Source organism: Microtus pennsylvanicus, chromosome 14, assembly GCF_037038515.1.
Source record: "Microtus pennsylvanicus isolate mMicPen1 chromosome 14, mMicPen1.hap1, whole genome shotgun sequence".
In the NCBI taxonomy this organism is placed as follows: Eukaryota; Metazoa; Chordata; class Mammalia; order Rodentia; family Cricetidae; genus Microtus; species Microtus pennsylvanicus.
This window is the reverse complement of record NC_134592.1, coordinates 21,462,749-21,472,199: the sequence shown is the minus strand read 5'-3', so window position 1 is coordinate 21,472,199 and position 9,451 is coordinate 21,462,749. Positions and strand designations below refer to the sequence as shown.

At 38.3% G+C, this 9,451-nt stretch overlaps 1 non-coding gene across 1 annotated transcript; it reads right to left on the bottom strand.

Annotated features, from left to right (window-relative positions):
• Positions 1-285: 285 nt before the first annotated feature.
• Positions 286-474, bottom strand: LOC142835429 (U2 spliceosomal RNA). The gene has a single exon (XR_012907856.1). It is a non-coding gene; the product is annotated as a U2 spliceosomal RNA (small nuclear RNA).
• Positions 475-9,451: the final 8,977 nt, after the last annotated feature.

Below are 9,451 nucleotides of genomic sequence, written 5' to 3'. Positions count from 1 at the left end.
TCTATTTTTGCTTCAAATATGATGTTGCTTTTATTTATGAGTAAGAACTATCCATTTGTATGTATAGCACATACCTCTGCTGACAGACAACTTGTTGACTCCTTAGTTTAATGACTGTGAACAGTGCTGAAGTAAACCCAAATTTGCAAATATATGAAAAGTTGAGTTGTAAGACATTAGATAAATTCCAAGGAGGATGGCTGGGCATTGGAACAGTTAAATACTCAATAATGTGCATGGGATGAATAAGCAGGTCAAGTTTAAGATACTTTTAACAGCCCCTTGAGAGTGTGTACCATTCTGAGATGTACTGCAAACACAAGTCAGTGCATGAAGAGGAAAAAGCAAGTTTCTGTTGTATCTTCCTGATCAAAATATGTATTTATTGTGCTTGCCCCAGATAGAGAATGTACCACATATTAAGCTAATAGGGAGTTACTCTAGTTGATCTCAGTTTAAAGACTCAAAAGCCCTTTGTATTATTGTATCAATATGAAACAATGTTGGCAAACCTCTTCTCTAAAGAACTAGATGATAATCAGTATCATAGTTGGAAGGACTTCCTTCTGTAGACACAATTAGAAGATTATTATTATGGTCTTATATTTTTCACTCACTTAATTATGGGGCATTTGATGTTTTCCAGTGGCGAGAGTCCTCTAAGAATTAAGCTTGCACAGTCAGAAGCATTAGACTTGGAAGGAGATGCAGAGAGTTTTAAATGAGAAGACTATACATGAGCAAACATATGGAAATCATTCAATTATTTGGAGGTCATCTTGTGGGCAGTGTCTGTTGGTCCCAGCTGGAGCTTAATACAAAAACCCTCAGGCTCTAGCAATACCTTCTACCCCTTGAGCACATTTCGCCAAGAAACAGGGAATTCGGCATCCTAATTAGGTTAAGCTTGTGACTAGAGTTGTTCAAACCAACAAAGGCACTTTTATGCAGATATGATATTGGCATGACTACGTCCTAATTTTTTTTAGTGTGTTTGTTTATATGTAAGTTTCTTACTGCCAAATTATACATACATATGTGTTTTCTTCTCTGTCATTTCTGTTTGTTCAGCTTGACAGGTTCAGGGGAAATTTTGGGGTGTTTAATTTTCAGAAAAAATGTCAAAAGATTCAATTTTCTTTTTCATGAGTGATTTATTATTTATTCTCACATTGTTTAAGTTTTAGAGAATTTTGGCTTCTGTAGTCAGAATTACTTTACAGAAGCTTCATTGCTACAGAGTAGAACCTTTGGAAGAATGGAATGTTACATTGGCATCTTACAGTCACAAAAGTAAAACAATTTGAAGTTGTGCCACATTTCGATGCTATTATATCATAGGACAAAGCAGTCCTCCTCTATAAGTGAATTCCCACAGAATGAAGCATACATACATGTGCATATGTTCATATATATTGTGTATGAATTTTTATAATGCATCAGTATGACATATAATTATATATACACATATATTATTATACACATAATAGAGATTCAGTTATGTATAGAGGGTAACTTATCTTTTAAGGCATTGGTTTACATAAATTGAGATGGGAAATCTGAAGTCTTCAGGGCAGGGTGGTCAGATAGAAACTCAGTAAGAAGCTCCAAGTTGAAGTTCCTTAGTAGTACTTCAGAGAGATTCAGGAAAATATTTTGTAGACTCTGTAAGCAGACAAAAAGGCTAGAAACAATCTTGTGGTTTCCTATCACATCACATTACACACTCAGTATATATACCAAATGATCTTTTACATTGCATATAATTCAGGTCATTGGCTGTAGTAGCTGATAACTCTCACTAGAATGTTATATGATGCCCATAAGGACTTTTCTACTTGTATTTTAAAGAATTTTGTCAGTGTAAACATCATTGCCCAGAACAGAGTTGTGTAAATATGCCTTGAGATTGTCAACATTGGTTTAAAAATGTTCATAACAAAAGCTGTATCTTAGAAAAAAAAGAGAAAAGACTCAGGGTAAAGAAAAAATACAGTAAGTAGAGATTCATGTGATGATTAGATTTGACCTTAAAATCTGTGGTATGTGTCTATTTCAATTTCAGAATAGTCATAGCCCATCACTAACAACATACTTCTCATTAGGATCTAGAGCACATTTCTCATATATGTCTTATAAAACCAGTTATATGTTCAAGGAATTAGAAAACATTATTTATTTGTTTGTTTATTTATTTATCTAGTATGTATGTGTGTGCATGCACATGCATATGTGTGTGTTTTTGTGTGTTTGAAGCATGCAACAAAAGACATATGTGGAGGCCAGAGAAGGATACTGAGTTTTCTAATAGATTAATTCGTCATGTTATTCCCACAAGACAGGGTCTATTACTGACCCTGAGCTCCAATGATCTTCCTGTCAAGAGACTCCACAGATATGGAATTACAGATTCTCACAAAGAAGACACACATTCTTTGTGGATGGAAAAGCATTTTTTTAAAACTTGTTTCTCTTTCTTGTTTAATGCACGTCTTTTGATAGATATAATCTTCTCCTCAGTGATTGCATCTCCTCATGAGTCAGACTTAAATGATCATTCACAGGTCCTTTTACTTGGTGGCATAATTCAGAGAAACTGGAGATTTTGAAACAAGATACCTATATTTTGCTTGTGGAGAATATGATTGATTTGCAATCATAAAGGAGACTACACTGAGTTAAAGTGAGCTACAAATCAATTATTATTCCCTTCCACAAAGAATTGGGGTTTAATGTTCCTTTTTAATATGGATTGGCTCTGTGGTAGCTTCATAATGACCTGGCAATAGGAATGCCACTGGGTCTTTCTATTGCATTCATGTGGCCAGCCTCAAAACTCCTAGAAATTGGAGAGAATAGTCTGTTTGACAAGGTTACTCTTTTTTAGTGCTGTGGTTTTAGCAACAAAGTTCACATATGTTCTATACAAGAAGACTTGGATCAGATATTTACTACATGTTTCAAAATATCTTACATTACAGGTATTTTCTAAATTAACATAAAACTCACTTTCTTCACACTGTTCCTAATTCTCTCATGAGATATTTGCAAAATGAAAGTTAGAAAAGGTAGTTTAATATTTATATTAAACAACTTAGAGTTTATTTTTTATCCTACTAATAAGAATTTTACAATATGAAGATGACTCATTCTATCATCATATGAAAATAGCCTGAGGTTATGTAAAATCTAGGTTAGTGCCAAAGGAAGGAACACTAGTGTTTTATAACTAGTACAAAAATAGCACAAATATTTATTTCATTATACTTGAAGAAAATTGTTCACACCTGCTATAGGAAACTACCCATTTGATGAGCTACATTATGGGAAACCATGTTATTTATGAAAAATGTAAAATGTTCAACATTTTAATTTCATGACGTGAGTCATTTGATTTCTACCAACAGTAGAATATGTTACGTGATTTCTTTGCACAAGATGAAGACGAAGTAAATGAAAGTCAAATGATATTTTGCAAAAAAGAGAAGTTTAAAGTGAGAAAATTACATAAAAATTTAGAACATGGCTCAATGATAGTATAACATCCAATATTGTTTCAGAAAGTTAGTAAACATTCTCTCAAGCATTTACTACTATAGCAATGATCAATTACTGCTGATTTCTTTAAGCCTCAGGTTGCCAGGCTTCTTCAATTTCTTTTCCTATATTCGTTGCTAGGCCTCCTTATTCCCCAGGGAAAGGTGAGTGCACTATCTGCCCATTCCCACAGCCCTAGGATGCAGGTTGCTTTACCTGTAGACCCACAATGCAGAACAATCAGATGTGATAGGGAGTCAAGTCAAGCAGGAAGTCAGTTTATTACTGAGAGATTCAGCTTATATAGCTTAAGTGACATGGTGTGATGTGGGGGTACCGCCATTCAATGAGAAGCAGTCAAACCCAACCTCTGACTGGAGGGGTGTCCACCTAATTTTTGCTGTCTCATCCTCACTTAAACTCCAGCCAGGTTTTTCTCTGTCGATAGGCCCCGAGGTACAGGCTCTGGGACAATTTTGGCGCAGCATCTCCCCTTTTTGTTTTTTTATATCTCATCGCCTACTTCAGTCACCAAACTAGAACAGCCCACCAGGAAGAAGTATGGGTCAGTGCCAGCCCTATCAGGAGTTTCGGCCTGAACACCCTTAAATTGAGAGTAGGGTGAGATGTATCGAGCCTATCATAATGTATTTGAAGGGCCATGTACCTGTTGTATCTGTTTTTGGAATATTTGTTTCAGCCTTTAGAAAAATGCATGGGCAAAAAAGACAGATCAATAAGCAAATAACCATCAGCCCAATTAGGAAAGAGAGGAGTGTGGTAAGCCATGGGGACCCATTAAACCAGATCTCATAGAGGGTCCTTGACTTAAATGCATTCATATCTTTTCTTAACTCATTCAAGCCTATCCTATTCTGTAAGGTTACCCTGGCTAAGGAATCCAAGACTTTTGTAAATATCGTAATGCGGTCTCTGTCTTTTCTAATTATGTCTAGTCCAGTCTGCTCACATCCCCAGGAAGAACAATAGTAATCAGGAGCACCCCCCTACAGTTTCAAATATTGGAGGCAGTCCAGTTGCTTCCTGAGCATACATAAAAGGGTGTCTGCCTGTCTGCAGGACGGCATGTCTCCTAAGGACATGAAAACACCCAGGCTCATTAGGGTAAGATGCCTGGGGTAGGGTGCACCTCCAAGAACTTCCACATTTATGTCTCCCTTCTATCCCCTGAATCCAGTCTCCCACAACCCAGCTCCCATGGACCAAATCACAGAGGTCAAACATCAGGTCAGGCCACCATGTCTAAGGTGTCGTCATCTGAGAAGTCTGGTTTAGGATTCCTTCAGTGCTAGCACTTGACAGGATCCATGCCACCTTCTATGATTAGTGGAGGCTTACTGCCTGGACCATAATTGTCACCAGGAGAGCTCTCTGAAATAGATAAATAAGCAACACTCTCCTCAAGGGTTAATTTCCCTTGAGCAGTGATTAGTTTTCTTCTCTTGTGTTTGAATTTAAGGTTTGTCCACCATAATCTCTTTCTTTCTTTATTGGTCATCTTGGTCTTCCCCATTGTCCTGAGAGGAAGGGAGAAATTTTAAGTTACGAGCTGGGTAGCCATGTAGGTGTTTCCCCTTTGTTTGGGAAGACACATCCATATTCTTTGCCCTGTGTCAACAAGGGATCTGGGCCCTCCCACTGGTTAGTGAAAAGATCCTTCCACCTAATTTTTTGGCAAGACCTCATTGGTAGGGATCTGCAATGTTTCTGAAATCTATTTTGTTCATCTGATTTTTGGAATTTTAAAATATTGATGGTTAATGATGCCTTTTGAAGTTGTATATGGATAAGATTTCTCCCCCTTTTTGTTTTATAAGGACCTTTTTGAGATATTAGTGATGTCTTTTGACAATCCCTTGAACTTGAGGGTTGTATGGAATCCTGGTGGTATGGGATATATTTCATCTCTGGAAGAATTCTTTTAGTCTTCTCCAGTTGACATGAGTTAAGACATGCATTTGGGTAGAATTTTGTTTGTTTTTATTTATTGAGAAAAAGGAAAAAAAAGTTTCTCCCTCCTCCCAGCCTCCCATTTCCCTCCCCCTCCTCCCACCCTTCTCTCCCTCCCTCTCCAGTCCAAACAGCAGTCAGGGTTCCCTGCCCTGTGGAAAGTTCAAGGTCCTCCCACCTCCGTCCATGTCTAGGAAAGTGAACATCCAAACTGCCTAGGCTCCCACAAAGCCAGAACATGAAGTAGGATCAAAACCCTGTGCCATTGTCCTTGGCTTCTCATCAGCCTTCATTGTTCGCCATGTTCACAGAGTCCGGTTTTATCCCATGCTTTTTCAGTCATAGTCCAGCTGGCCTTGGTGAGCTCCCAATAGATCAGCTCCACTGTCTCAGTGGGTGGGTGCACCCCTCGTGGTCCTGACTTCTTTGCTCATGTTCTCCCTCCTTCTGCTCCTCATTGGGACCTTGGGAGCTCAGTCCAGTGCTCCAGTGTGGCTCTCTTTTGTATGGGCAGACTTGAGACTTCTATGAGACAGGCCCATGAAGCTGCAGCATAGGCAGCAGCATTCACTTGGGAAATGAGGCCAGGGAGGTTTTGGTGTTCTCTGAGATGTTGAATATATGTTTTTTTCTCTACCTTCTAAGAGTGATCTGAGTTTGAATATTGAGTAGATCCTCCACAAGGGAGAATTTTGGTAATCTTAGTCTTGGTTTCCCCCTGTAGGAAAAATTACAAAGGCAGCACCATTCTTACCACCATCTGTGCAAACAGTGAATGTTTGGGGCAGGGGCTAGAAGAAAACACTAAGAGGACTCTCCAGTGTAGTTCTTGATATAGCATCACTAACTGTGATTACCCAAAGTGGCTGTCTAGGGTCCCCGAAAATCCCTCCAGGGTGAGGCTCAATCGAGAACAATACCTGGTTAGCCATTCTAAATGCTTAATTTTGAATAGAATTATTAATTTAGAGGGATCCTTTTCATAATGTCAGAGGGAGGTATCTCTGATTTTTATAATCATATCAGCTATTTGATCAACTAGAGAGAACACTCTGGGAATGCCCCCTAGGGTAGTGTGTACCCATTTTAGTGGTTGTGACTGCTAAAAAATGGCAATCAGCATGGTCTGTTCCCCTTATAATATCCAGCCTTGGATTGGAATGTTAGGATTGTTTCTTGCCAAAGAAGCCTGATGGAGCTCATTGACAAATTCAGTGAGTGCCTGAAGGCCTTAAGGGAGCAAGAAAATAATCTCATAAGGTTGTCTCCATTTTAGAAGATCATATAATATATCGAGTCTCCCAGTCTCTGAAGGCAAACAGGGTCTCACCTTGTTGGAGAAAAGGCCTCTTGTTCTTCCTGGCTGCCCAGAACCAAAATAACCAAACAGAAACTGTATTAATTAAAACACTGCTTGGTCCATTAGCTCTAGCTTCTTATTGGCTAATTATTATATTAATTTAACCCATTTCTGTTAATCTGTATATCACCATGTGGCAGTGACTTACATGCAAAGATTAGGCATGTCTGACTCTAGCAACTGCATGGAGTCTCCTTCACTCTGCCCTTCTTTTCCCCAGCATTCAGTCCAGTCCTCCCACCAATGTAAGTTCTGCCCTATCAATAGGCTATTGCAATTTCTTTATTTTTTAACCAATAAAAGCAGCACATACACAGAAGGAACTCCTACACCATTTCCCCTTTTCTGTTTAAACAAAAGAAGGCTTTATCTTTAACACAGTACAATTACATATAATGAAACAGTTATCAAGTAAGAATTACAGCTACAATACTTATATCTACATTATCTTTTATTATAACTAAGGAAAACTATAACTATAAATTCTTCAACTCCATTAAAGACTCCAGAAGGATATAATATTACCTAAGTGAACAAGAAGTACATTGTAAGCATTTTCCAAAGCTCTAGAATTGACAGAGACATCTTGCTGTCTGAACAGTCATCCAAAGTTCGTCTGTACCATTGGGGCATCTTCAGCCTACAAGCCCATAGTATCTGGCAGATTTTTCTATGAAGCAGGACATTTCAAAGAAAGTTCTGTCATTTTCTTTTGTATTCTGCATAATGTCTAGCAAACTCTTTCATGAAACAGGAACCCCAAAGGATCATCTCACCTTTAGGCAAGTTCAGCAGTCCTTTCTCTGTGGGTTCTTCATGTCCAGTTTATGCAACAGTCCAGGCAAGAGCAGTTTCTTGCCCAGATGGCTAACCAACTCCATGAGGAGCCTCTTCAATGCCCATCTTCCTCTTGAAGTAGATTGGTGCTGCCACTCTATGATTCCAACATAGGGTAAAGACCAGCAGTTAATTTTGACTTCCTTTGTACTCTAGCTGTAGACCGGGACTACTGAGACATTTTGTCCCATAAACTTAGCAACTAGAGTTCTTGGTCTTCCTATTGGGAAACCACGATTGTTACCATGTTGGAATACTCACTTGTGTGGATGTAAGTATATATGCATGAATGTATGTATGAATGTTTGCGGGTATTAATTATATTAGCTCCATTGCTGTAGAAGAAAACCTTTCTTATGTAAACTCTGTAAAACTGGAGTAGATTGAGCTCTTTTTGTCTCTTGTTTAACAGAGTCATTTCCTAAAGCTGTGTTTTATTCCTTATTGAATAACTAACAAGAGGTTGATTCATGATATTCTCAACCATAAAACACAGGTGGTAGAAGCAGGATAATTGCAAGTTGTATGCTATCTTGGAATACATAGTGGGGCAGGAGGAGGCTGCTTGTTTATCCTGGCCACTTAGCCCCAAAATAATCACACAGAAACTGTATTAATTGAAACACTGCTTGGCTCATTAGCTCTAGCTTTTTGCTGGCAAACTCTTATATTAATTTGACCTGTTTCTATTAATCTGTATATTGCCATGGGGCAGTGGCTTACCAGCAAAGATTCGGCATGCTTAACTGTGGCGGATCCATGACTTCTTTTTTGACCCTGTCTTCTTTTTCCCAGCATTCAATTCAGTTTTCTCTGCCTATCTAAGTTCTGCCCTATCAACAGGCCAAGGCAGTTTCTTTATCCAGTAATGATAAACACAGCACACAGAGGGGACTCCCCTATCATAGGGGAACCTGTTTCAAAAACATAAATTACAAAAAAGTGAGAAAAACAGTAAGGAAAACAGAACAAACAACACCATCAACTTTGTATCAATATCTACAGATAACAGAAGTTAATGAAAACAAACACATGAATTTGAAAAAAGCGCAGAGAGGGAAATGTTAGAGGGTCTGGCTGGAGGAAAGTGAAAGAGGAAAATAATGTAACTATATTGTAATCTCAAAAAGTAACTATATTTAATGTTACAAAAAAAACAAATGTCCATATTTGACAATGTCTCACAAAGACTTGTCCCCCAACATTCTGAGTTATCGAATAAAGGCTGTATTACTCTAGAGAAAGCAGGCATACATAAAGGGAAAACAGAGAGAATAAACGTATTAAGAAGCTGGAGCAATCAAGAAACTTAGCCAGCAAAGCCACTGAGGTCAATTGAATTTCAATTCTAAACACTACCAAATATAAGACCAATACCAACAAATCAACAAAATAAGTAAAACATTAATCAGAAATGAAGAATGATCTCTGCATCTGTTTTCCTTGGTTGCTGTATGATGCCTCTCTGATGACAGCTATGTTAGATTTTTGTCTAAGAGTATAGCAGAACATCATTAAAAATCATTGCCTTGACTATTATTTCCTGTCATATTAGGATCTAACCTACATCTCTGAGCTACCTAGTCTCTGGGTTCTGGCACTCTAGACATTGTCAGGAGTGGTCTCCCTCTCCTTGAATGTGTCTCAAGCTGGACCAGTCACTGGCTGGTCACCTTACCACAGCACGTCTTGTAGGCAGGACAAATTTTAGGCCGAGGGTTTTGTGGATGATTTAGTGTCTCATTC